This window comes from Rhineura floridana, chromosome 2, assembly GCF_030035675.1.
Source record: "Rhineura floridana isolate rRhiFlo1 chromosome 2, rRhiFlo1.hap2, whole genome shotgun sequence".
Taxonomy (NCBI): Eukaryota; Metazoa; Chordata; class Lepidosauria; order Squamata; family Rhineuridae; genus Rhineura; species Rhineura floridana.
Genome location: NC_084481.1, coordinates 56040028 through 56064113, shown reverse-complemented (window position 1 = coordinate 56064113; position 24086 = coordinate 56040028). Strand labels below are relative to the sequence as shown.

Here is a 24086-nt window from a genome sequence, read left to right as displayed (position 1 = left end):
AGGCATGCCTGGATCAACAAGTCACAACCCTGGCTTCATTTATTGGCTACAATCCTGAAAGGGCAGGGTTAGAGCCAGAGCTTGGAAAAGTTACTTTTTTAAACTATAACTCCCATCAGCCCCAGCCAGCATGGCCACTGGATTGGGCTGATGGGAGTTGTAGTTAGAGCTAGGAGCTGTTACAAAGATCTGTAAAACAGATTTAACAGTCCCACAGGGGGCAGCTGACATTTTGGTGTATATCTTGGGAACCAGACCACCTAGAAACTTAATTTTTTTTAAATTGAAGCTGAGAGTCTGGAGATTAAGGTGTGCTAGCCGGAGAACCAGAGGGGGGGCCCAAAAACCAAAGACTCCGCCCAAAAACTGGAGACCTGGTAACCCTAAACTATACTAATCTCCAACTTCCTCTTTCAACAAGCCTTTTAAGTAGAGACCTTACCTTATCCCAGTCTGCATCTGTGTTGGAATTGTTTTTACGTTTTTTTTTAAAGATATTTTAGAGATTTATTTTTAAAGATGTTTTGTTTTCAAGATGTTTTAAAAGGTACTTTGTTTGCAACCCTGGGCTCCTTTAGGGAGGAATGGCGGGATACAAATTTAATTAATTAAACAATTATAATACATCAGAATTTATTTGAAGAATTTCCTTTATTGAGAAAACATGCATGTTAGACATGTTGGTCGATTAGAAAAAAGATTCAAAGGTAACAGCAGGGTTGTAACCTTTACTAGAAGAGGAGAATAAGCTGTTGAATTCAATAAATCTGGCTGAATATTCAAAAGATCAAAACGAAGTGGGCAGAATCTCCCTTCCTAGTCAGCCCCCACCTTTTTATATTTATTTACATCCAGCCTGCTGACAAGTTCTGTTATCTACTTTGCAGCATTTTAGTTAGTCCCAGAGGTAGTTACCCTGCTGCTAATTTTAGATTTATTAATTAGGTCTCATGACTAGGTGAATCTGCCAATTTCAGTTTTTTATAGTTTCTAATTTTTCCAATCTTGAATTCAGTTCTCCGCAACATTTTTTTTAAAAGGTCCTCATGAAAATTCATCAGTTTAGTGGAAAGTTCTTCTAATATGAACATCTTTGTGGGCAATTTTGCCTAACATACGCTATTTTGCAAAGCAATTTTCCCAAATATAATGCATTTGTGTGTGCTATTCTCACTAACATATGTTTTTTTCATGTACATACAACTACAGTATATGCATTTTTGTACATATTACCTAGCTGGAGAATTACACTGCAAAATTTGGAGAAGTATGAATTCTGAAGGATGGCTGTGTTTTGGTTCACCTGTTGTTTTGGAAAGTGCAGATTAGGTAGGTTTGCCTTTAAATGCAAACTAAATTGAATTTCTCCCCCATCTCCCCATCATGATCTCCTACTTTATGTTTGAATGTTTTTCAACTCTATTTCACTTGATAAACTTTTCTATCACACAACAAATTTGGTAACACCTGAACCATCCAAAGGGGGAGAGTAGAAGGAAAAATGAACTCCCCAGAGTAGACGCTGCTTATCCTACTAACAGAACAACCTGCCCCCCCCCAAAAAAAAACATTCTTACACAGGACTGTGGGAGTTTAGGATTGAGTGGAGGAGTCTCTGCTCAGCTTTGCCGGCTGAGCCAGCCTCCCGCCAGCTGCTGAACATATGAGCAGGAGTGCACTGACTGTTTCCCATTGTTGTTGTGTAAATTTGTATATATTTGTTAAGTAGAGAACAGTGGTCTAAAATGTGCATGTGCCAGTGTGTGCATTTACCTAAGAAAGCAGGTTTTTACCCTGCATTGAGATCAGTGAGACTAAAGACTTAGTAAAATAAGAAAAGCTACTTTATTTATAGAAATACATAGTAGATAGAAAGGCATACCTAGTTCTAACTAACTAACTAAGTTGGAGGCACAACACCCAGGCTTGGGAGTTGCCCTCATGGCTAGGAGAGAGAGAGCAGAGACAAAGGTGTCTCCTCTCTCTTGGACAGTCAAAGAAGATAATAGAAGGAAAGGGTGGAAGGAGGAGGGGCAGATAAGCTTCCCTAAAGACATAACAGTCTAACAGTGGAAGGAAGTCAGTTAGAGCATCACAGGTAAAGGTAATCAAGCCTATCCATCTGGAGGACCCTAACTCTATCTCCCTTCTGGAACATAAACAAAGGAACAAAATAGGAGTTGCTCTTGCCCCACTTCCAACACCCCACTGGCAGGGGCCAGCTGAATCCCCAGACAGAGCATTCCAAGGGTGGGGCTGAGCCAGCCTGGGATCCATTGGATCCCTAGCTGGTCTCACAGGAGTCATGCAATGTAATTAGGCCCAATTCCCCTCCCCTCCCTCACATTCTGCCTCTGATTATTGCAGGGCTACGGATGCAACAGTAGATCCACCACTCTACAAAGGACCAGCAGTTGAGGAGGGCGGGAGCTAGGATTGCAGCCAAAAGAAGGGATAATGGGCCTTAGAAATTTTGGATTGGCATGGGGTTTGGAGGCTATGAACAAAGTGCAGTTCTTGTGAAATCGCCTTCCAAACAAACCTCTGCATGCCAGTCCTTCAATACCAGTGGACTCTCTTACCAACCCTGTAACACACATAGGCAATACTTTTCACTGACAACTAGGGGGATGGACTTATGATCCCAGACTTCAAGCCGTTAAAGCTACCCATATCACAGCAGTAATCAGACCTCGGGTAGAAAGTGCAGACTGAACTGCTCAGAGAACATTCATTCTCAGCAGTTCTAGGAAGCAAAGCAACCCTGACATCATTGCCAAAGAAACCTACTCACCTGCCCTTCCCCTGGGAGGTTAGGAGCTGTCATGGCAGCTGACAACAAGCACAGAGATATAAGAACAGGAGAAAGATCTGGGACAACATAATGTCAAACCTTACAAAAGTCAGAGACATTTCTTTAAGAGAATAACATTTAAAAATGACCCTAGAGAATTAGCAACACCAAGGTTAAAGGAAATAAAAATAAAAATAGAGCGATGAAAATATTTGCATGACTTTTTGCCAGAACTGGCCTGGAGATTGAACACCTTAAAAAGTTGCACAACATTTCCATTTGTCATTGATGGGACTGGACAATTTTTAACTTTTTAAAGAAGAGACAGTAAACTTTTGGTTACAAAGAATATGGACAATCCTTTCTCCAGCTTATTCTCGCATTGCAGAAATCTCCTGTGCTGTACTGAAAATTTCTTCTGTGTTTTTAAAACAATTGTCCATCAATTAAATTAGAAAATAAACTGCATTAGAATATTATCAAAGCAAGAGAAAGATTTGGTGAAATTCTCAGGGATGGTGTGTAGTCTTGTTGTACTTACCTTACTTGCAAAGCAGCCAAGGGAGAGGGTTCTTTATTTCATTCTACAAATCATCTCTCTGGTGGTCTGCATTCTGCAGCCTTCCTGGGTGCCTACACTTCCAGAAAAGCCATTATGTCCTCAGCAGGACCTTCCTATAACTGTGGAAATCCAGAACGGCTGTCTATCATGCTCCTGACCATTGTTCATTGTTATTTATATTTGTGAAGTCTTTTTAGAGGAGGGGAAGGAGGATAAATAAAATCTTCCCCTCAAAACAAAACCAGTGAACTCCTGAGTCTCAAGTGCTTAGTAGTCAGCCTTCCAAGGTTCCCGTGCATCAACTAAAGGCCAGGGACAGCAGTCAGCTAAATTTTTGCTCTAGCAGAATGACTTCAATTAGTGCAACCTGATTTCCCCTCCTCTCCGCCACCCACCCACGCCCTGCACCATCCCCAAATCTGCTCCAGAAGGTTGGGGGGAATCCCAGAACAGATTTAGAGGTTGTGGGGGCTGGAGGGGAGGAGAACTTTTTGTGGTGTAAGGAAAAATCCAGAATGTTTGACTTAGCACTAAGTTGACTTCCCCAACCCTAGGGGAAGACGTATGAAATTGTAAAGAAATTACAAAATACCAAGTGTCCCATGAATGAGGCCAAAAAGCTGAAATTTTTTTTGCAAGGGAAAGCTTTTAAGAAACTGGAAGAAAAGCTATGGCACAGGACTAGAAATTTCAGAAATCTCTATTTCTCCATATGCAGTTCTCCATATCTTCACCAGTACCTCTTATTGTGCTTGCTGTATGAACAGATCATGATATAATGATCATGGGTACTTACTGGTTAACATTTGTGACATCAAGACATTGGGTTGTATTCCCTTCTCCTACTCACAGTAGACCCACTGAAATTAATCAGCCTCTTAGTAATGTCTATTAACTTCAATGGGTCTACTTTGAGTAGAACTAGCACTGCATACCACCCAGTATTTTTTATTTGAGATATATATATTTTATATATATATACACACACACACTATTTTTTATTTGAGATATATATATTATATATATACACACACACACATCCTCTCATCACCCCTAGAAATAGAGCACAATGTTTGCACGGTTTTCTGATTGGTTGTTTAAAGGGGCTAACACATAGTTTACCCCACACAGAGCCACCCTGAAGTAAAATTGCTTCACCTCCATTAAATGGTTATGCTATCATTGCAGGACAATAGCTGATGAGTAGGACAAATAAGATGTCATTTTTTCCAATAAATTATCAACTATAGAAGCCAAGCAAAAGCATAAGCCTTGATTCTCCATGAAAGCACCGTCTGAGGAAGTTGCACTGTCCCTTGATTCTTGTGGGAGAGCTCTCCACATTTCGTTGATTTACATAAATTTCTACATGGCCTTTCAGGAATAATTTTTTCACGATGTGGTTCACATAAAATACAACAATAAATACATAACATTTGAAAACCATCTCAATAAAACAATTCCACATTATTGAAACTAACAAACCAATATCAAAAATATAGCATTATACGGTCACCAAGACCAGGCTAGACAGTCAGATCCTTGGCCACTATTAGTTTCTGAAAGCCAAGGTAAAAAAGGGATGGGGCCTGCCAAATATCATGTGGGATTATATTCCACAATTTTAGGGCCATTGCTGTTAAAGCGCTAGCCCATGTGCTTGCCAGGCCAATTTCCTTTGCTGGTGGATATCTCAATAAAGCTTCAGACACAAATCATAATACCAGATGTATGCATTAAAGGCCCTCAGGAGTTCAGTGACACACTGGTTTTGGGTCTACAATATTCTAATGTTGTTGACCTTTAAGGCACAACACAAGATGTATTTGTTTTCCAGACTTCTATGAACAGCTAGAAAGTAAAAGGAACAGGGAAATCTTTTCTTATTACCTGTAGTCACCAAGACCTTGTTCAAAGATGGGCAGTTTAAATTTATATCAGTTGTGGGATTTTTATATCTGCCTTTACAGATTTAGTGCTTTGTTTAGAAAACCTGAAACTGCAAGTTATTCACAGTTCAACTCTACACACACACTTACCTGTAAGTCCCTTTGAACTTTGTAGGACCTGCTTCTGAATAGACATGTATAGGATTGTTCCATACCTGAAGTACTCATACCATGTTTTCAGTATGCTTAGATTACAGAACTTGGTACAATTTGGAGAAAGGTCATCTACCAATTCACATGCTTGGAGGAATCCGAGAGATGCTTCAGACCAAGGAAAACCTATGCATGTCTGTTTAGAAAGCCATTTCAGCAGTTTGTATTTTCTTGCCCTCCCCTTAAGAACAGAGTGCATAATGTTCTTCCCATTTAATCTCACAGCAGATCTGTGGCTTGGTTGGGCTAAGAGAGATTGGCCCAAAATCATGACTGAGCAGGGATTTGAATCAAAGTCTTCCAAGCCCAACACTCTACCCGCTGGAGTCATGTGACTTAAAAGATGACTACAAGCACCACGAAACTGGCAATTGGTCAAAGTTCCCTATGCATCTATATAAGTTTTTTCATATATTTTTCTGTGATAATGTTTTCAGTGGCCTTGAGATGGTTTTGATAAAGTAGTTCAGTTTCCACTGTTGAGAAAGCTTTTTAAAAGCAGTATCATACTCCTTCATACTCACTCAGAAAAATACAGTGATCTGATAACCAGAAACAAAAAGCTTTGGGTCCAGAAATTATTCTTTTGTCAAGTTTGCTGGGGGAGAATAATTCTTTTTTTAAAAAAAAACAGCATACTTGTACAGACTAAAGCTTTCTTAGCATGTTTCAAAAACACATAAAACAATATAATGCATTTCAACATGCTTTACAAATCCCTTTCCAGTTACATTTAAAAGTTCCCCGACATTCTTTCCTTGGTTTCAAAAGAAATCTCCAAAATTATGCATTCCTTATTTACTTAGAAAATGTATATCATTTCTGCTTAATCTGCATTAGTTCTGAGGACAGCTTACAATACTATAGATGGAAGGGAGGAATGAGAGAAATGTCTAACTTAGGCTGCAATCCTATATATGCACTTACCTGGGAGTAAGCTCCACTGTATACAGTGTGACTTACTCCCAAGTAAACCTTGACAGGATTGTGTTGGAGAAGAAATACGAGTGTATCGCTCGCAGGCACACTTGCCTTCAGCTAACTGCATTAGCAACTGACTGAGCAAAGATAAAACACAGAACTCAGCCCGGGTTTAATATTTAGCATTCAAAGAAAATATTGTGCCTTTGAACACTACAAAAGGTTAAACAATTGTGTTACCTAATCAACACGAGAGTCCTTTATGACCTGGTTAATATGGTCTAAATGTTAAATAAAAATGTAATCACACACATATGTATTGCTGGGATGGTGCAGCAGGGAAAATCTGAGAGTCAGTTCTCTTTCCTGAAATGCACCTCTCCTTTTTCTATATAACCCTCGACATAAACTGATCCGGCAACAATCACCTTTTATTTAGGAAAAGGGGTGGGAGGAAGAAGTCAAAAAACTAGAGAAGCACACCATACATAAAATGTCAAACCTGTCAAAACCTTCCTGAATACCATCATCTCACACCACACCACAACTTGCCACAAAGGTTAGTTAGAGCTAACACTTTGGTACGTGCAGATTCTGCAACACTGCCTGCCTCATATATTAAAATAAGCCATGGGTGAGTGTTGTGTCATGTGTGTGTGTGTGCGCGTATAAAGACATTTCTGTGTATACAGCCATTAGAGGGATTTCCCAAGTGGACAAAAGCTATGAAGAATTACACAGATTTGTTCTGTCTTTGATACTCCGAAGTTCAAGTGAATGACTCACAACCCAGCACACTCATCTATAAGCAATGGGGAAATGAATTAAAAGGGCTTTGGGCTTCTCCACATGTAACATTAGATAGATTGATAGATAGATAGATGATAGATAGATGACAGACAGACAGACAGACAGACAGACAGACAGACAGACAGACAGACAGACAGACAGACAGACAGACAGACAGACAGACACACGTAATTTGTGAATGAAAAAAATATGCTGATAATGATACATGTCAACTGTCATCATAGAGCAAACCCATTCTTTCCAAGGGAGCACTCCAACACAGATCCCAGCTTGCTGACATAATGGGTGCAATGGTCCAATGAAAGCAAATACCTACAATATTTGTTTTTTGGAACTCAACATAAAAGAGGTAATCATTAGATGCCATATGCAGTTTTGTTCCCAAGTCACCAGTTACAGAATATGGATTTGCTAGTGGCTGGTTTTGGTTTGTTTTAATGAAAGGCAAGACACACAAAGCATATTTTAAGACTGTTTCCTCATGTAAATGAAACAAAATATAAAGAAACAAAAGAAAATATACAAAGCCAATGCCTCATCCACATCCACCATATTTTGTCAAAGATACCCAATGAGAATAGTTTTGGAATATTAGATATTTGGGCAACCCCATCATCCTTGCATACTAGAAACAAGAGTTGTAGATACTCAATTACAGAGAAACATACTACTTTTTAAAACAAAAATCCAAAAAGGCATTATGTGTTTCAAAGTACTCCACTGAAAGTTATACCATATGCATTCACCTTTAATAACAAAATTATCTCCCTCTTCGAAGACCCAAGACCTTAGGTCAGCCTTCCTCAATCTGGTAAGCTCCAGATATTTTGGACTACATCTCCTGTGGCAGCCCCAACTAGTATGGCTAGTAATCAGAAATGATGGAAGCTGCAGTCTAAAACATCTGCAGGATACCAGGTTGGAGATGGCTGCCTTAGGTGCTCTCTCATCCAGAGTTTGCCGGTGGTGGATCCATAACAAAGGCTGCTAGCCTTTAGGCCTACCCACTGAGACCACACTGGGGCTCCCACAACCTACCCAGCCAGATTCCATTCAGCTAGTTGTTGGATCAGGACCACTACATCATCTGTAGCACCATCAATATAGTCTAGGTAAAGAGTTAGAGTACTGATGAGGAACCTGTAGCTCTTCAGACATTGTTGGACTCCAACTCTCATCAGACCAGCCAGCCTGATCACTGGTCAGGGATCGGTGGGAGTTGTACTCTAACAACATTTGGAGGGTCACAGGCTCCCCAGCCCTGACTTAGAAATTTCAACTGTTCTTCAGGAAGCTGCCAAAAACAGCCACTCATCTTCAATAACCTGGGCACTCAAGGAAGTTGACAGCTCATGTACCCAAAACCTACTCTGCTATGAGAGCCTAGGCACCTCTACAGCTCATACAAACAAACTTGCCCAGAGGTTTTCAGTATGTCTCAGCAGCTTTCAGTATATACTTTCATTTACAGTCTGAAAAGAACCTGCAACTATCTACAGGCAAGATGCCCAGATTGCTGCTTTCAGCTCCTGTACTCCCTCCTCAACAGCTTTTTGTCCAGGATAATTGTGGATCTTGTCTAGGACTTCCACAGCAATTCCTTCAAATGCCTGTTTTCAAGTCCCACACCCAAATTAAGAGATCCTGCCTCTTACCATTCTTACCATTCACTTGCTTGCTGCCATTAATCTCACCACCTGCTACCTGTGTAGGTATCTGAAACTATTTACTGCTCCAAATTCCCAGTTGCATACTGTGGCTTTTTTCCCCTCTCCCCAAAACATTATTAAGATAATCTTTTTCAATACTGCACCCCTCTTCAAGAAGCTGCTTTTGCCACTAGGGTGGCCATGTTTCCTACTTTACAGAGGGCAGTCCTCTACTTGAAGGAGTTCTCTGTAGAAGAGAAGGGCAGGGCAGAAGGAGGAGGGGCAGATAAGCTTCCCTAAGCATATCAGTCTAACAGAAGGAAGTCAGTCAGAGCATCACAGGTAAAGGTAGTCACGCCTAACCATCTGGAGGACCCTATCTCCCTTCTAGAACATAAACAAAAGAACAAAACAGGAGTTGCTCTTGCCCCACTTCCAATAGTCCAGTCCATATCCAGTTTAAAGGTAAAGAACCCTATGAAGAGAGATCAGAAGGGGCCTTGAAACTGCCCATCTGCAGCTAGCAGCACTGGGACAGCAGACTGGGCAAGTGCACAGGTCACCTGGTGACAGTCTTCTCCATTATGGTGTCTTTCTGTTTTAAATTATAATTAAGGAAGCATCCAAACTAGGAAATGTGGTAGTAATGGGTGACTTCAACTACCATAGACTGGCCGCATATGTTGATGTGTGAGTGTTGTTGCGTGAACAGCATACGTTACGTTGGAGTTAAGTTGAGCAAGAAACTTCACAGAGGCTTGAGAAAGGTTTAAGAGTCTTTACTAAGACATTACGGCCAAAGGCTTAAGAGGATAGATACAAGTAGAATTCTCCCCCCCCCTTCAAGGATAGGACTGCTTGCTTCAAAGACACACACAGAAGAAGGAAGAACTAACAGCAGTTACAACTTTCCCAGCTGTTATCTCCAGTTACCATGACAACTACTGTCTGGCCTTGAATGAGCGCTCCCAGGCCAGCACAGCAGATAAGGCTGCTTTCCCATACATCTTGAAACATTTCAGACCTGATGAAAAAACACATTGGTAGTAAGGCCTAGTAAGCCAACAGCATATGTGTTCCAGTCATGACAAAGAAGCAATATTTCTAGATATTCTAAATGACTATGCCCTAGACCAGTTGGTCATGGAACCAACCAGAAGGACGGCAACCCTGGACTTAATCCTCAGTGGGGACCGGGACCTGGTACGAGATGTAAGTGTTGTTGAACTGATTGGGAGCAGTGACCATAGTGCTATTAAATTAAACATACATGTAAATGGCCAATTGCCAAGAAAATCCAACACGGTCACATTTGACTTCAAACGAGGAAACTTCACAAAAATGAGGGAATTGGTAAAAAGAAAGCTGAAAAACAAAGTCCAGAGGGTCACATCACTCGAAAATGCTTGGAAGTTGTTTAAAAACACTATATTAGAAGTTCAACTGGAGTGCATACCACAGATCAGAAAAGGCACCACCAGGGCCAAGAAAATGCCAGCATAATTAACGAGCAAAGTCAAGGAAGCTCTTAGAGGCAAAAAGTCTTCCTTCAGAAAATGGAAGTCTTGTCCGAATGAAGAAAATAAAAAGGAACACAAACTCTGGCAAAAGAAATGCAAGAAGACAATAAGGGATGCTAAAAAAGAATTTGAGGAGCATATTGCTAAGAACATAAAAACCAACAACAAAATATTCTATAAATACATTCAAAGCAGGAGACCATCTACGGAGACGATTGGACACTTGGATGATAAGGGAGTCAAAGGTGTACTAAAGAACGATAAGGAGACTGCAGAAAAGCTAAATGAATTTTTTGCATCTGTCTTCACAGTGGAAGATATAGGGCAGATCCCTGAACCTGAACTAACATTTGCAGGAAGGGATTCTGAAGAACTGAGACAAATAGTGGTAACGAGAGAGGAAGTTCTAGGCTTAATAGACAATATAAAAACTGACAAATCACTGGGCCCGGATGGCATCCACCCGAGAGTTCTCAAAGAACTCAAATGTGAAATTGCTGATCTGCTAACTAAAATATGTAACTTGTCCCTCGGGTCCTCCTCCGTGCCTGAGGACTGGAAAGTGGCAAATGTAACGCCAATCTTCAAAAAGGGATCCAGGAGGGATCCCAGAAATTACAGGCCAGTCAGCTTAACTTCTGTCGCTGGAAAACTGGTAGAAAGTATGATTAAAGCTAGATTAACTAAGCACATAGAAGAACAAGCCTTGCTGAAGCAGAGCCAGCATGGCTTCTGCAAGGGAAAGTCCTGTCTCAGTTACCTATTAGAATTCTTTGAGAGTGTCAACAAACATATAGATAGAGGTGATCCAGTGGACATAGTGTACTTAGACTTTCAAAAAGCGTTTGACAAGGTACCTCACCAAAGACTTCTGAGGAAGCTTAGCAGTCATGGAATAAGAGGAGAGGTCCTCTTGTGGATAAGGAATTGGTTAAGAAGCAGAAAGCAGAGGGTAGGAATAAATGGACAGTTCTCCCAATGGAGGGCTGTAGAAAGTGGAGTCCCTCAAGGATCGGTATTGGGACCTGTACTTTTCAACTTGTTCATTAATGACCTAGAATTAGGAGTGAGCAGTGAAGTGGCCAAGTTTGCTGACGACACTAAATTGTTCAGGGTTGTTAAAACAAAAAGGGATTGCAAAGAGCTCCAAAAAGACCTCTCCAAACTGAGTGAATGGGAGGAAAAATGGCAAATACAATTCAATATAAACAAGTGTAAAATTATGCATACAGGAATACCCCGATTTACGTACCTTCGTTTAACGGACCCTTGCGATAACGGACATGCTCCATACTCCACCTTTCCCCACTTAACGTACGTGCACTTTGCAATTACGGACACTTAATGGCATGACGCTGCTGCCATCTAGTCGCGATTGCAGTGCAGTACATGCATAGATAATTTGCTTCACTTTAAGTACATTTTCACTTTACATACACGCTCTGGTCCCATTGCATATGTTAATGGGGGTATTCCTGTATTGGAGCAAAAAATCTTAATTTCACATATACGCTCATGGGGTCTGAACTGGCGGTGACCGACCAGGAGAGAGACCTCGGGGTTGTAGTGGACAGCACGATGAAAATGTCGACCCAGTGTGCGGCAGCTGTGAAAAAGGCAAATTCCATGCTAGCGATAATTAGGAAAGGTATTGAAAATAAAACAGCCAATATCATAATGCCGTTGGATAAATCTATGGTGCGGCCGCATTTGGAATACTGTGTACAGTTCTGGTCGCCTCATCTCAAAATGGATATTATAGAATTGGAAAAGGTTCAGAAAAGGGCAACCAGAATGATCAAGGGGATGGAGCGACTCCCTTAAGAGGAAAGGTTGCAGCATTTGGGGCTTTTAAGTTTAGAGAAAAGGCAGGTCAGAGGAGACATGATAGAAGTGTATAAAATTATGCATGGCATTGAGAAAGTGGATAGAGAAAAGTTCTTCTCCCTCTCTCATACTACTAGAACTCATGGACATTCAAAGAAGTTGAATGTTGGAAGATTCAGGACAGACAAAAGGAAGTACTTCTTCACTCAGCGCATAGTTAAACTATGGAATTTGCTCCCACAAGACGCAGTGATGGCCACCAGCTTGCATGGCTTTAAAAGATTAGACAAATTCATGGAGGACAGGGCTATCAATGGCTACTAGCCATGATGGCTGTGCTCTGCCATCCTAGTCAGAGGCAGTATGTTTCTGAAAACCAGTTGCCGGAAGCCTCAGGAGGGGAGAGTGTTCTTGCACTCGGGTCCTGCTTGCGGGCTTCCCCCAGGCACCTGGTTGGCCACTGTGAGAACAGGATGCTGGACTAGATGGGGCACTGGCCTGATCCAGTAGGCTCTTCTTATGTTCTTCTGTTCTTATCTAAATGTGTGCCTATACATCTAAATTAGCATATGCCAGTTTTATGCAACTCTTTTCCTTTTTTCTGTCCTCTTTTTGGGTGTTGCATAGCTTTCCTTGGTGATGTGCAAGTGGCCACCTTTTTTGCTATGCTAGATTGGGATAGCTTACTGCAAAAGGCCTAAGAAACACACACCTGATCAAAGTGTTCAGCTGAAAGCAGTCCCTCCATCCCAAACTCCTATGTTTGTGATTCATACACAGCCATCCCCCTCTCTTTAATTTTAGAAGATGTGGTTTGCCTGAGAAGAATTAGGCAGTCATCATCTCACAATTATTTTGATGCAGGATTTACTCCCCTGCTGATGTCCGTCTTGTTGAGTTTCCCCCTTTGTCAGATAACAAAACAGCAGGATCTGCAACCAAGAATGCACTTCAAGCTACTCAATGAACTCATATATGACTAGCCTGCCTTAGAAGCAAGAACAGCACATGTTTACTATGCCATCCATGTTTACTATGTTCATTTGAGACTTACTCCTTAAAAAATGTAAATGTACTGCCTTCAAGTCGATTCCGACTTATGGCGACCCTATGAATAGGGTTTTCATGAGGCTGAGAGGCAGCGACTGGCCCAAGGTCACCCAGTGAGCTTCATGGCTATGTGGGGACTCGAACCCTGGTCTCCCAGGTCGCAGTCCAACAACTTAACCACTAGTATGATCAGGATGACCGCCTTGAATGGCTTACAGACCCATTGTACTTCCTCCACCTGGAACAATACAGCCGTTGAGCCAGAAGCTCACTAGGTCATCTTAACCAAATGTTCATCATCTCTCAGTCTCAATTCCCCAGGTGTAAAATGTATTATTGAGGCAGAGAGGATGAATTATTCCCTTTTCTGACCCCCTCTGATCAGGTTTCAGGCAAGCCTACATCTCAGTCGTACACACCAGATCTAGGAATCTAATGAGTGATGGGTGGTGCCCATTGGGCTGTCAAGATGGAAGGCAGAGAGGTCAACAGCAGGTGGAGCAGAACCAGATCCAATGACAAGCAGAGTCCAGTGGTTTTGTCCCCATCCTCTTGTTGGACTATGTGGTTCAACTCCAACTTGTGGGTTGAGGCTGCATGGGGTTAAAAATGGTAGCTAGAGAGGAGACCTCCTGATTGCTAAGCTAATACCTATCCTTTGATCTCCTGCTGTCTCTCTCTTCCTGCTAGACTGATATGCATAGGATGTTGACCACATCTCCTTCCTTTTTTTTCTTTCTCTTGAGAGGGAAAGCAGACATATTCTCTTTGTCTCTACCTCTCCTCCAAACATGGGGGCAAACACTAGGCTTAGTGTTTGCATCTCCAACTTAGCTAGTTAACTAGATGTAGAACTCTTTCCTATCAAGTATGTACTTCCAGAATAAAGTAGTTATTTCTTATTTTAAAGCTTAAAGTCTCTGTCTGACTAATTTGCAGGGAAGGTGTAATCTTTAGCAAAGATTCAAACACATAAAGGCTCACTCAGTCTCTCCATTCCCAATTTCGCCACTCTTCTACAGCTCTTCCCTGCTGACTTCTACAAGGGCAACACTGAGCCTAAGGTGGAGGCAAGCTGAAGGTGTGCTGAGGTTGGTGGAGCAAATCACATACAGCATCACCCAGTGAACTGGTTGCAAGTAAGAAAGTAGGTAGGCGGGGGCTGGATGAGGATAGACTGAGATTGGTGGGGAAAGCACCCCATTTGCCCTAGTGGACCGGTCTCCACTGGATATAATTAAATTCATAATTATCTTTTATTATTAAATAATTATTTTTAAATTCCCAGGACAACACCTACACACACACACCATCTTGACCACTGGATAAAACTATATTACTTCTTACCTCCCACATAGGGGGAGTAGATGATTGAAGCATGAAAGAGATCTGGATCAAAAAGAGAAAAACACTATAGTGTGGATTAAAGACAATAATATTTTATATACCTTCACCATTTCCCTAAGCATTAAAAACATAATAGCCCTCTCAAAGAAATGCAATAAAACATAACATGCCACCATCTACACACAAGAATATAAAAACCTTGCTGAATCAGACCATAGTGATCAACCAGGTGTTTATGGGAAGCCAACAATTAGGATATGAGGGCAATCTGTCTGCTGCTGTGGTTCCCCAAAAATTGAGCTTCCCTTACTTTGGAAGGAGAGATTGCTGTAGCATACAGAGTATTTTGTAATATTTTACTTTCAACGTGCTCAACATGTATATGTGAAGATGGACAACACAGTACTTCTACAAAGCAGCAAGATCTCTGCCCCCATCCCAAGAGAGGCAACAAAACACACCAATGTGTTCCAGCTCTGAAAAGCTCAAATTTGGTTTTATCAGGTGGCCAGTCAAGAAGAGAGTGTGTGTGCCCGCGCTTGTCCATTATTAGATCAAGTGGATACTGGTCCATTAGGGCAAATGAGGCACACCCCAATGTGCTTTAGTTTTCTAGAGATCTCACATAGCACAATCCTAATCTGTGTCTACACAGAAGCCCCACTGACCAATGAAACTTACTCCCAGGTAAGTGGGTTTCTCTTTCTTTCTCTGGTCCAGAATCTGCTTCTTCTGTCCTTGTCACACACTAATCACGTTTACACCATCCTAGTTTGGGGAAGGGGTATATGCCACCTATCTCATTTAGCGCACACAAGGAAGATCCAACTATTTTCTGGCTATTAAGAAAACATTCTGGGGCATTTAGACAAGCAATAGGCCTGACAAAAGAACCGGCGGGTGGGCCATAACAATATGAGACATGGTGGTTCCAGGTCTCCCCGTACAGTAGGGCCCGGCTCATACAGCGGGTTATATTCCAGACCCCCGCTGTAAAGCGAAAACCGCTGTAAAGCGGATCCCATTGACTTACATTGACCAAAATGGCGCCAGGCGGCAAAAAAACACCATAAAAGCAGAACAAGCGTTGTAAAGCGGGGCCTTTCTACAATTCACAACCGCTGTATTAGCCCAACGCTATAAAGCAAAGCACTGTAAAGCGGGGCCCTACTGCAGTCAATCTGAGGCCCAAGCCCACTAACAACAGAGCACTAAACCCTTCTTGCTGAAGGCTACTCTCTAGGCTTAAATTGCTTCAGCAGTCATCCCATCTCACCTAAAGATCCACTAGATCCGGGTATTCTCTCAGCAACCTCCCACCCAGCCAACTGGACGCCTCACAATTCATTGCAAATGCAAGGACCCTGTATCAAAGTTTATAGACACTGGTACTCAGGAGCACGACCAACCCTTGTTTGTTACCTTGCATTGCCAAGACTGAAGCCTCACTTTGAATTTGAAGCAGCCTCGGAAATAACCTCTTCTCTTTTCCTTCTGTCGTTCCTTCTCTGGTAAGAACTGGGTGGGATCTTTTCCTACACGTCGCATACACGTTTACCCCTCCCAGCAGCCATCTTACAGTGAGGGTGGGGCCGGGCTTGGCCTAGGGCCCTAGCTGGTCTGGTGGCCATCGCAAGGCCTTCATAGCCGAGGATCCCATGCCCGTACAGATGGTTGAATGGATATAGACTAATATTTAATGGGAATTGTTCAAATTGTTTCCCGTTGTCTTCGAATCCACCGCGCTGCCTTGCAGGTCAGAACACTGTTGGCAAACTTGTGATAAGGAGTAAACACATCCCACTGAAATCAGTAGGACATACTTCTGACTCCGACTAGCCTGTGGGCTGAGAATGGTATTTATTTATTTATGTATGTATGTATTTATTTATTTGGGAGGGAACGGCGCGAGAACTACTCCTTCACATACACAGCTTAACTCTACCGCCGCTCCCCTCCTGTTTCTACTCCTCTCTATAATGAGTTAACAGTACTTGCCTTATTCGACAGCCTTGGCTTGTCCCTCGGATGTAGACTAAGACCCCGCGGGGCAGAGATCTCGCTACAGGTATGCTCTGTAACAGCACCTCCTAACACAGTTGAAGAAAGCAACGAATAACTGTAAAAAGAAAAAATAGCAACATCTAAATTGGTAGCAGCTTGCTCCGATTCATCGGTACCGTTAAAAATCTACATATATTGCCCTCAGACTGTAAAGCTCCCCTGATCAGCTTCCCTCCGGATGTTGGCACAGCCAGTAGTCAAGGCAGATGGGAGCTGCAGTCCAACAACATCCGGAGGGCCACAGAAAGTTGCTAAAGTGCCAAAGGCTCTCACAATAATCAGGGGTGAAATAGAGTTGCAGCTCTCGGGGGGCCTGTTTTTAATAGTTGTTTGACGTTCAAAAGCTGCCTCTTCCTCCCTGGCTGCACCTATTGACTTTCAGCCTGTCGTATTGCTCTTAATGACGCAGGAGCCTATCGGTTCCCTAGAGAGGAAATTTAAACTTTTCCCTTCCCCACCACCGCCTAGTATCAACCCGTTTCCAGATATCCTAACTCGGCAGAAAGCCCCATTAGCCTCAATGGGACACTCTTAAGTCAAGTGTGGATACGGCTGCCGCCTGAATTTAGCCCGCGGTGTGTTCTCAGGCTGCTCCAGGATGTATATTTAATATGGTCAAAGAGGCCGCGGCTCCCCAAGGGCACGGGTTATATACGGTTCCTTCTTTAGCTTCCTGCTTGTGGCGAGGGCTGCCTCCACCTAGACAGCGAGCGAGTTCGGGAGAATCCGCTGGTCCTGGTGGATCGCTCCCGAGGCGGTCAAAAGTGGAGTCGCCTCCAGGCTAACCAGGTGCTCAAAAGTCGAGGCAGATTTTCCGACGCGTGGTCTGTCTGCTTGACTCGGGAGAAAGTTCCTGATGCGTCAAATAGGACTTATTTCCCCCGTGTATGTATTAGGATTTCCGCCAGGCAATCTGAGTTTATGTATACATATTGACGGGGAAGCAAGTCCTACTCTTTTCAATGGGATTTACTCGAAAGTAACAATGCGCAAGGATTGCGCGAGCCTCTACATGTTTTACGCAGAGCTGAATCCCGCTAATTTCAATGGGATTTACACTGTAATCCTACCCAAATCTACACAGGCCAATGGGACTTACTCCCAGGGAAATGTGGTTCGGATTGCAGCCTTACTCCACGTAAGTATACAGCGGTTTACAGCCCCGATCTCTCCACAAACCAACTAAACTGTGGGCCCAGGATTCCAGACAGTTTGCAGGGTCTAACCGCGCATCCCTATCACCTATTCAGAAGTTAAATCCCAGTGAGTTCAGTGGAGTCTATCCCCTTTTCAGCCTGTTTCAGATTCTGTGGAGGCTTGCTTGCTTGCGAGCCCCGTTGAGCGGAGTGGATCTTATTTAAGGGTTAGCATGCATAGGATCTGGATGCTGAACTTCCTGTGAGTCGTACCTTTTTCCAGATCTTTAGAAATCTAAAAATGGATTGTTCTTTGGAAGTGCTGCTTTCATTCGTTCCACAGCGGTACAAGTTTGGGAGAACGACTTTCAGTAATATTACAGACAGACACGATTGTTCCAAAATTCTACGACGGGACCGGACGAGTGAATCCTTCTTATTCATTTTTACAGGAATCGTGATGTTCATTCTAGAATGGATTTAGTTTTATAGTTTTTGCTTGTTTGCTTTGTACACTGCAAGATAGAAGTCCGGCTTTTTTCCACTGGAACTGACTCCGGAGTAAGCGTGCATAAGGTCGCAGCCGATTTTAATTTTCGGTTAGATGTAATTCACAATCCTACAATTTTACATACAAATGTTGCTGGGTAGACGCGATGCGGTGGCTGCTATTATGACCTACACAGCTACAGCCCGACCCTGTGCGCGTTTACTTTGGAAGGCGATCCCACTGAGCTCCATGGGATCTACCATCAAAGCCTGCAGCTCTTATCATTCAACATCATAGAGGCAAAAGCAGCAGGCGCTTTTCCGCTGGGGAAGCCCCATCGAAATGAACGGCCTGTGGAAGAACAATGTGGAGATGGGCGGCTTTCATGCGCGCAGCCCAATCCCATGCATATTTTCAGTGGCAAAGTAAGTGTGCTTCGGTTGCAGTTGTTTAACCGATCCTAGGCACATTTCCTGGGAAATAAGTCCCTCTGATTTTCAAATAAGTGTCCATTGTGGAATTACCTTGTGTAAACCCATTGCTGGAATTACAGGGGGGTACTTACCTTTTGGGGTGCCCCTTCGGTACTGTTTTTAGCGGCCTATTTGGTCACAATTTGGCTAAAACTAGAGAGACCCAGGGGATGGGGTTTGGGGACTGCATTAAGAGTCTCTCCCCCCTTCTCAATAATTGCAACATTGCATATGATTGCAGCCTCCTTTTGCAAAAATGGGTGCAGCCGCATCTAATATAGACAGTGTCTCTCAGCCGCAGGTGAGCCACGGTTCCACAGGGCTTTGCAAACTAATTTATCGCCTCCCCACCCTTTTTAATAACCGATGGGGAACTGAGTCTGAGAGGAAGCGATTCGTCCAAGGCCATTCCGTCATCTTAGCTGAGCATGACTGACACGCTAGGCCTCCCAGAGGCAAGTCCGACTTCCTAACCACGAGGCTGCGCCGGTTGTGTTTACGTCTGAAGTATGGATGGATGGGAAGAGGCTTCGATCAGCTGCGAGCGCCTACACCGACATCAGCAGCTGCGGATCTTACAGAGTACTGGGTGGCAATAAGCCTCCATCCGTCTAAGAACATGACGGAGCCCCATCTGAGTCGCGTTCCCCGACATTTCAAGGTTTTAATCTGATTTTCCTGGCTCTTTTGCCGAGATGCTTGACAAACACAGGCCCGCCTCTCCAAAACCAGTCCGTCCTAAAACTGCCAGAGCGCCTGATCCTAAAGCAATTCGGAAGCCCAACTAGATTCACTCGCGACGCCTTAAGGCGCTGTCCTGAGCACGTTGGCTCGGGAGTAAGCCCCACTGAGTTAAACGAGATGCTTTCGGAGGGTTGCGATGGCAGGCCGCGAGCCTGTAGCAGACTTACCCGGGAGTAAGTCCCATTGGCCTCAGTCGGGCTTAATTCTCAATCAACGTGAGAATTGATCGAGCTGCGTGAATGAAAAGTAAACTCAAAGGGACTTATTCCCGGCTCAGCGGGTCTAGGGTGGACCCTAAATCTCGTTGAGGAAAGGTAAGGCATATCCCTCCCCCTGCAATCGGTGGGATCTATAGACGGGCACAACGCTGAGTGCATCGGGCCCTATGCTGTCTGTAGTAACATCTCGACCAACATGAATCCAGACCTCCGAAAGCGGAGGCAGAGCTCGCTGACGGACAGCTGCTTTGGAGCTGGGGGTGTCTCCTCTACGCAGTGCTCTCTCCAAGCCCCGCCCCTCCATCCGAATGGTTCCGAAAGAGCTCAGTTGGGTCCCCTATCCAAGGGCTACAGCAGAAAGAGATGGCACTGAGAGGTGATTGGCCATATGGAGCAGAGGGCGGGGTTCCTGCCTCTTGAAGAGTTCCGCAGGAGACGGCATTTCCGCCGGTGTAGCTTGTCAGGCGAGAGTGCCCTGGCCTCTTGTGCATCATCTAGGCACCCTCGCACGGGGGTGGCCGCTGTGGTCCAGTGAATCAAAAGATGCCTGGGGTTGGACCTGCCAAAGCAGAGCTTCGTGTCTTATCTCTCAGCCATAATGTCATCGCTGTCACAATCTCTCAACCATTTCCTCAGCTGTACAAGAGGAATGGCCCTACCTCGACGGGTTATTGTGGGGCCGAGCAAAAGGAAGTTTACTTTGATTTATAAATGGGCCTGGAGCTGTATATTTTAGGATCTTCGTCATGGGCGGGGGAAGGGAGGGGAGCAGGCTGGACTTCTCTGCCCTGCTATGAAACTGATTCGGAGTGGCCTTAGGGGGAAATCGCTGCCTCAGCCTGATGTAAGCCTGGTTGCGTTTCACGAAATTGCAAGGCAATTCGGAGGCACACGAAGGCAAAACATTGGACGAGGGATTCCAGCTCGGAGAAACTGGGACGGTCATCAAGATCTTCTACTGCTGCTCGCATGGATGCGGAGATCCTGGCGGGCATAATGGGTGAAAGCGAGAAAAAAGAGCCACCGCTTCCGATTGGCTTATTATGGCATTTGGGGACTCCCGCGCCCCCTCCCACCCCCAGCCCGGTTCCACCGCAAGCCCGGTTCCACCGCACTGGTGGCTGGAAAGCTGCAGGGCAAACGTTGCCGGCCGGCCACGTGTGGCTTGCCCAATCGGAAAGTGCTTAACTTGAGAGTGTGCCAGACGAAGGACGGATGAACCAGGTTGTGGGTGCGTGAGCGCAAGATGAGAAAGAAAGAAAGAATTTCCAAAAATAATTTCCGAATCGGTCAGACGCCGACATCAACTCTCCTTCGCATTTTCTCAGCCGCCCAGGCTCTGTTAAAAAACCTCAGTGTTTAATTTATTTTTTAAACCCCTCTTTTTCTTTTTAAATCAAATGACACAGAGAGAGAGAGTATGTGAGAAAGAGAGAGATCTTTGTTTACATCATAACAAAAAGCAACCTCCCGAGGTGGACTTATTTCTCCAAGGTGGGGAGACAGGGAACAGGCGGAGGGCGTTCTGCCCCGTGTATTGTGGCCAAGCCTTGTTAATGACACCCCGGCAGTCCCCCGCCTTGGCTGCCACAATGGAATGGTCCACCGCTGCCGGAGGGCTCAGGATGGGGGCGGCCGTCTCCGCTGTTGACTGCGGCGCGCAAAGGGTTGGGCGACGCGGCGAGGCGTGCGGCACCACAGGTAGGGCAGCCGCGGCTACCACCGGCTGCAAAGGCTGGTCTTCCTTTTCGGGGAAGAGACCCCCCCGCGCGCGCACCGAGTCCCTTTCTGGGAAAGAAACTTTCCTGGTTTTGGCGGGGAGGGCACTGCTGTGCAGTGCTCTTCCTCGCTCCCAAGCAGGCACTTCCGTCGTCTTCTCCACGGACGGTTCTACCCGAGGAGGACCGGTTGTGCAATCTTGGGTCAGGTCGGCCCAGGAAGCAACTGAGAGGACCACGAAATCTGTTTTCCTTATCCAGGAACCTACGGGTGGGCCAGCGAGAGCGACATACTAGCTACACACTGCCCCAAAACGGTTTCCCAACCCCCAGGTAGATCCCATTCAAGCTAGTGGGAATCCATTTCCCTCTCTATCGCTTCCCGGGCATAAATCCCGTTCAAGTTTACGGGAATCAGACTCTCTCTACGACAACCCCCCTCCCTGTAGCTTCATCTAGGGTAGTCCCATTCAGGCCAATGGGGGTCAGTTCCTCCAGTCGTTTCTCTCTGGATCAATCCCATTCAAGGCAACGGGATCCAGTTTTCCCCCAAATCGCTTCCCGATGACAAATCCCATTCCAGCTAATGAGAGTCACCACCACCCCGCTTCCCCCAGGGTAATCCCATTCAAGCTCATAGAAACCAGTTCCCCCTTATCGCTTCTCTCTGGCTAAATACCATTCCAATCCTCCGCCCCGAAACGCTTCCCCCGGAGCCATCCAATGCAGGACTACTCCGGTGCCGCCAGCCAGGCTCTTTCTGAGCACGCTGGCAGCCCCTCGAGGGCTCCTTGTAATCTTCGCAGGCGCCAGCCTCCACCTCCCTCTCTTGACGCGGGCACCAGGCGCCGGCGACGGGGAGAACGGCCTATTTACTTCCAAGGCACCGAAAGCCACGCGCACAAGTGGATCTTTAAATCACTTCCCTCAGTGCAGGCAAAGCCCCTCGCTGTGTCCGCAGCTTTCACGCCGATCCGAGACAGAAACGCGCTCAAGTACAAAAGGAATTATTCACTTTGCAGTCGCTGTCCCTTCAGTCCCGGCAGAGGAAAGGCTTCTACGTCCCAAAGGCACGGAGAGTTCAGCCTCTGGCCTTGAGGAGGCGCGCGCGCGTGTGTGTGAGAGAGAGAGGCAGTGAGGGAAGCGCCCTGTTGAAAGAGCCTCCTGTCCACTCATCTCCAGACCCTTCTCTCCACATTGCTAGGGCTGCCTCGTTCTGGAATTGTAACTTTTATCTTCCCTGGTAAATTCCTTCTCTTAGATGTAATTTTTTTAAAGGGTAAAGAATCTCAATGTACAACAACTCTTTCTCTCACACGCACGTTCACAAAGCACACTTTATACTCTTTGAACTCGGCATGAGTTACTCCGAAATAGTTACCACTTGCTCTCCTTCCTCACAACGAATAGCAAGAGGGAGACAAAATCCCTGTTTAAGAGGGTGTATTGAAGGGGGGGGAATTCACTGTTTGCCACGCTATAATCTTCCTCTTTGCTCACAATACTACAGTACCTTCGGAATATCTGGGTCGTATCCACGCAAGGTTTCCTACTTTCGGGGCGGGAGGAGGGTGAAGAGAGATTTCATGTCAAGAAGGGTTCAACAGAGTTGGCCCAGGCCTCAAATTCGTGATATTTCCAGGTCTGGACGATCCCGGGAGAGACTTAGGAGCTCTATTAAGTTGACTCGCTGCCCTTTCCTAAGATGTATTATGCAGTTAGATTGCCTTTCTTTTTCTTTTTCTGGCAGCCAGCGGGGGTGGGGTGTGGGGTTTCTTTTTGGGAAGATTCCTCAAAACAAAGTAAATATGAGAACGCAGGAGGATGAAAGTAGAGAGGACTACTGGGAGCTCCCCTCAAGGTACTGAGACAGAAGATGACTCCTCTGCTCTGCAGGATGGATGATACCTGATCTTATTCCGGGGCAGATATAACCTCGGTGACATTCCCTGAGGCAGCTGGGTCTTTAACGTTCTATAAGCCACTCGAGAAGAGAGAGGACAGGCACTCGCGATGGAGCACTAATAACCGCGCCATCCTATACATTCGGAGCGAGTCCCATTGAGTTCGTAGGGCTTCCTCCCAGGTTTGCCTGGGTATGAACCCCATTGCGCTCCGTGAGATTTTAATTCTAGCAGGCCGACCCAGCAGGACTGTGCTTTAAAGCTGCGCCCTTACGCAAAAGATAAACTAATTCATCGCTGGGATCACACTCCTGCGTCCAAGTTCCTCTAAGGCCAAAGACTAGAATACAGGAGTCTAGGAATATAAGAATTTGCCTTGTACTGGGTCAAACCCTTAAGTCCATCTAGCTCAGCATTGTCCACACTGACTGGCAGCCACTCACCTGGGTTTCAGACTGAGAATATTCCAAGCTCTACCTGGGGACTGAACCTGGCGGGACCCCCTGCGCGCAGAGCAGGTGCTCTACCACCGAGCCACGTCCCTTCACACAGATTATTATTTCTTTTGCAGTCGGCTTTATCCCTCTTCGCCTGTTCTGTCCCTACATTTTCTCTCCCAAGTTCCGATGCCACATTCCGCCCTTCTCTGAAAGGGGAAAGAGAGAAACCGTGCCATCCTGGCTGGTTAGCATATCGAGAAAGAGCGAGCGCGCGAGCGAAAACAAGTGCCACGCCACCTGCGATCCAAAAGACGATC

General features: G+C 44.9%; 1 long non-coding RNA gene across 1 annotated transcript in view; it reads right to left on the bottom strand.

Annotated features, from left to right (window-relative positions):
- LOC133378147 (uncharacterized) overlaps nucleotides 1-16312 on the bottom strand; it is a 46623-nt gene extending 30311 nt beyond the window's left edge. The window contains exon 1 of the long non-coding RNA XR_009760875.1: nucleotides 16005-16312. This is a non-coding gene — a long non-coding RNA (uncharacterized LOC133378147). The remainder of the gene's footprint in view (nucleotides 1-16004) is intronic.
- Between the last annotated feature and the right edge of the window lie 7774 nt (nucleotides 16313-24086).